Below are 5,072 nucleotides of genomic sequence, written 5' to 3' on the forward strand. Positions count from 1 at the left end.
TCTGCAATTCATCCGAACGAGAAACTTAGGTCTAACTGTAGTAGTCTTTTAACCTGTGATGTTTAAGTCTGATATATTTCGTCTGCAGTTCATCCGAACGAGAAACTTAGGTCTAACTGTAGTAGTCTTTTAACCTGTGATGTTTAACTCTGATATATTTCGTCTGCAGTTCATCCGAACGAGAAACTCAGGTCAATAAAACACGTAATTCTCGGAAGAACACACACGCTTCTCACACACTCCCCCTCAATCCGTATGAGAACATCAACAAAATGTCATTCGTCCACGTTTTTTGATGGACAAATCTCAGCCGTTAAGCCTTTCTTTCACTTTTCACTTCGTTATCCCTCATCCTTATCCTCTTCTCTTTCTTCTTTTTCTCTTATCGCTAACTCCTTTCACTTTCTCAGATCCAAATCCTATCGTCACTCTCAAAACCTGTAACGAAGAAGAAAAAAAACCTCTCGTCTTTGTCAATTCTTCAAACTAAAAACCCAAATCTTTCTCAAATCCTCTCTAAAAAAACCTTATCTTCGTCTCAAACCTAATTTCTTCGTTATTCACAGACCTAATTTCGCTGAACCCTAACTCCGATTTGCTCAAAAATGTAAGTTATTTCTTACATATCTATACGCTTTGGTTCAAGTTTAGTGTTTTTATTAGTTGACGTTTGAGTATTTGTGATTATATCCTTGTTTCGATCGATCTGTTGTCTAAGAATTAGGGTTCTTAATTTTCGTTCAAAGTTTTTAATTAGGTTTGTTATGCTATTTCAATTAGGGGTTTGAGAATTAGATTGTTGATATTCAGTTATTCAAAAATTTGGGTCTGTTTATAATATCATTAGGAGAGAAAAAAATCTTTGCATATGTTGTTGATATTCGGTTATTCAGAGTTCTGAGCATGTAAGAATTAAGTAGAGTTAACAATTGAAAGTGCAATGCAGGAGTTCTTAGCATGAATTTTGCCTTGCTTATGTGATGTTTGTTATTTTGTATAAAATCCTTTTTTCTAATGAGTACAAACTGATACAGGGCAAGGTACATTGAAGGGTCTATCCAGGAGGACAACCTCTTGAATGAAGCAGTCGGGTATGCCATGGAATACATGGAAAAACCAGGTGATGCCAATCACCAAGCCAGTTGGGAGGCCTCTGTTGTAGAAGATTCAGAGTATACTGATGTAAGTCATGTGTGTGAAAGAATGTTGTAACAACTATTTTCCTTAGAAGCATTTTAATATCGTAGCTGCTTAACCTCATAATGCCTTTTTGATGGAAGTTTAGCTCATTTGTTGTAGATGAGTAAAGGTGAAAACTCTACTGAAGCAGCTGGTCTTCTACCAAAGCCTGCTGTTGATCCTCAAGCTGGGATGAAGTCATCCTCGAGTGAACCTCCCGAAGTGTTGACATATTTTCCCCTTGGGCCAAGGGTCAACAGGTTAAATGTTGTACCTAGAGTAGCACAAGAAATGGCATGGCTCCATCCATCACCTAAATGAATATGATGTGGCTGATTTCTCTTTCTGAGATCCTTAAGTTACATGCTTAACTGTATTTGTGGAGCAAATCTCTTATGGTTTAGTTCTTGCTTGTTTAGCTACATGTGTGACAGTGCATGTATTTTTCTGAAGCAAATGCATTTTGGCATAGTTGTTCTGTGCGGCTTTTTTTCTTTCTGAAAGACAGTGTTTGTGCTCTTATATTAATTACGAAATATAGTTTCTTTATTGTTACTGTCTTTGTTGATCACACCCTTTTTAACTCCGCCATTGCAATTGCAATGCCGGTCCCAAGCCCGGATAAAGGAAGAGGGAAAAAGGTGTGCTATTTTTTGCAGGCACATGGTTGATTCAAAACATCTCCAGGGTAAGCTTGATTTGCACCCGATTTATATATATCTTTAGCAGAGTAATTGTATTTACTAATCCCTTACCTTTTCTTTTAAAAGTAGGATTAACCAACTCTATACTACTCATTCTTGGGCGTCCCTCAAAGTCGGTGCTGCGTTGTATAACCAACTCATGGAAATTAAATCCTAACCTGACGTGGCGAAGGACAAATATACATATTGATGGTTCTATTTTCAGAATGCGCGACTCCATTATTCAATTTAAGATGGTAAATTCAATAACCTAACTTTGTATGCTTCACTTTTACAATGATTATGTTCACCAATTTATTGTTGCCTTATCAGCCAAATTTGTCAGGTACTTGGATTTGGCTGGACAAAAGGGCTCTAAACTCTACATGTTTAATCGCATTGCTATGTTCCTTTCTTGGCTGGTACTCATTACAATGTGAGCTTATTTGGTATTGTGTTCTATTAAAAAGTAGCCTTTGTTATCCTATGTGTTGGGTTTAATTTGTTACGAATGAAATTTCTTACCAAACTGATTTATTTGGAGCAGGTAATGAGAAAGAAGAGAGTTGATATACCTGATATTAACCGAAAATAATGTTTGTGAAGTTATGTATTCCATTATGGCATGCAGCTGGTACAAATGGATCAATTAACTATACTTGGCGATGAAGTAAGAATTTTTGTCTACTTACATTTATGGTTATATCTTTGCATAGCTCCTGTAAAATTATGTATGCTATTTGTGTCCTGTCTATCAATGGCCAGGAGATGTATTTTCTTTTATTTTGCTTGGTAGGGAGGATTAACAACTCCCTTGTCTATCATTGACGTATTTGCCTTCCCTTGCTCGAGCTGGCATAGGGAGGATTTACAATTGCCCTGTTGTTAGCTTCATTGAACTAACATAATGGTATTATACTAAAACCTGTAGATTTTAACAAGTTGAAGGCATAATCTAACAAAGAAGGGTTTCAGAAATTAAAGTCAACCGTTTGTTACCAAGTGTCTGTCGAACTCTGATTTATGTGGTTAGCATTTCAACAGGATAACACAACTATGTACTTTAACTAAGATTCTCTACCTGTTTAATTGTTATTGTTATTTCCAATAAGTGTGGTCTGTGTTAGTATGTATTTAACTTTTGCGCAATAGATTTATCCATGTATACTTTAGAACCTGTTCCAAAAAAGTTGCAACGGTAGCATGCAATAGAGGAACATAAATTGGCTGTTTTTAATCCTGAAGTTTCTCGGTATAACATCTGAAAAGCACTAACTCCAGCTCTTAAACTCCAAAACTGAAGAAAGCACAAAAAAAATGTCAAAGTTGTAATATATCAAGTAATTAATTAAACTTACCGATTAACTTTGAACTGAGAAATAACACATTTTGGTTTTCGCTGATCCACCATTGTAGACTTAATTTTACCCCAACTTTCTTTTTGTAGACACTACAGTTATTCAAAGAAATAATAATCAAAAGCATTGCAAGATAGCTGAAACAAATTGTCCGTCTGCAGACTTGGTTGAGGCATTTATCAAGATAATAGAGGAGAAGGCTGACACGATGTAAGTTTTATCTGCTATTCATTCATACTTTTGCATTACAAGCTTATGTTTGTTAGTCCAGTTTTCTATTCTACTTTTGATTACAAGGTGGTGATTCTGGAGGAGGCTTTGATAGGTCTGAGTATGGTTATGAACTTCCACCATTTCCTGATGAACTTGTTCCTAATTATAACCTTCACAGCGACAGTATTAGTCAGGTGTATGGCTGCATAATATAGTAATAAGGAAGAGATCGAGTATGTTAATAATTTTATTGGCCTAGCTATTTCGCAACCATCTTCCTAAAGAAGTTTAAAAACTAGTGTAGATTTATTTTTGATTTCACCAATATAATTATTTGTTGATTCTGAGCGTCCTGTTTATTTTATTTTTCATCATTCTGAACAATGCCATATGGTGTATGTGCACTGTCTAATTTGTTTGGAATTTCAATGGCATGGGAATTTTACAAATATATATCATGGATGATGAGTGCCTCACGGGCATGATTATGATTTCTCACTAATGGAATGCATTCTTTTAAACAGTGATAAGGTAGATCATTTGGAAATATGGATGCCCTCCACCGCCAGCGAGCAATCTGTGAACTACTTGGCTCAAGTAAGAATCTTTGTATCATAACTTTGATCACTACTTTAGATGGTACAAGATGGTCAGTTTCTGTTTTTTCGGAATGTAGGCAATAAATTACTTCACTGATAGATAACTTCAGGGCGGTGTGATACTAATCTGATGTGAACCTTCTATTGTTGGTGTGTTTGAGAAGAGTAGTAAGCCTTCCGGAACAAAAAGACTTTGATATGCTGTATATTGACATTTAGATGAAAATTACGCGGAGCCTAGATTAGGTGCTACCTAGTTAGTGACTAGCATTTCTCTTATTATCCAGTAATGTCGAGTGGCCAAACTTGTACCAAGTCATTTCAGTTGCCACCAACACTAGGACAGCGTACAATTACTGCTCTTAATAAAATTTTACGGAACAATGTGTTTTCACTTTCTTGAATGATTGAATCAGTAATCATGTCAGTCATTGATTGTTGAATACCATTTTTTTATCAGCTTGGGTTTTTAAATATTAAAGGCTTGATGGCGAGGCACATGCTGGACAAATTACGCGTCATTAAAGGGCTGCATTACTTTGAGGAGCTTTATGGCAGCTCAGTGTGTTAGCTTTGAATAGTTTTGGGTTAAATTTCATAACGAATGGAACAATTCTGTTGTACTTGTATTCCTAATGAATGTATGAATCTTCTTTGAGAATGCATGAACTGCAGAATACAAAATAAGAAATTGCAGGCACGGGTTCCAAGTTCAGTTTTAATTGCATTACAGGCCTGTAAACTAGAATCCAGGTCCACGAAAATGTTCTGGGCTACCCTTTTTTTTTAATTGTAACAGAAAGAATTGTCACGGTTATAACTGTGACACAAATTGTGAAGAAAAAACAACACGCGTCATCTTAAGACGTGACAAAAGGAAGACAGGTGTCCTCTTAGTAATTGTTACAAATTATTGCAACAATAACATATGTTACCATAAGAGTTGCAAAAAAGGACACGTGTCGCCAGAGCAATCGTTACAAAGATTCAGTAACAGTTATAAGAGTTGCTGTAAATGTGACTTTTAAAGACTCGTGTCA

At 35.9% G+C, this 5,072-nt stretch overlaps 1 long non-coding RNA gene across 1 annotated transcript; it reads left to right on the forward strand.

Moving 5' to 3' along the window:
• Positions 1 to 3,363: 3,363 nt before the first annotated feature.
• LOC113326684 lies at positions 3,364 to 4,603 on the forward strand. Its single transcript, XR_003348475.1, has 3 exons — positions 3,364 to 3,430; positions 3,958 to 4,030; positions 4,515 to 4,603. It is a non-coding gene; the product is annotated as an uncharacterized LOC113326684 (long non-coding RNA).
• Positions 4,604 to 5,072: the final 469 nt, after the last annotated feature.

Source organism: Papaver somniferum, unplaced genomic scaffold (assembly GCF_003573695.1).
Source record: "Papaver somniferum cultivar HN1 unplaced genomic scaffold, ASM357369v1 unplaced-scaffold_10, whole genome shotgun sequence".
Classification (NCBI taxonomy): Eukaryota; Viridiplantae; Streptophyta; class Magnoliopsida; order Ranunculales; family Papaveraceae; genus Papaver; species Papaver somniferum.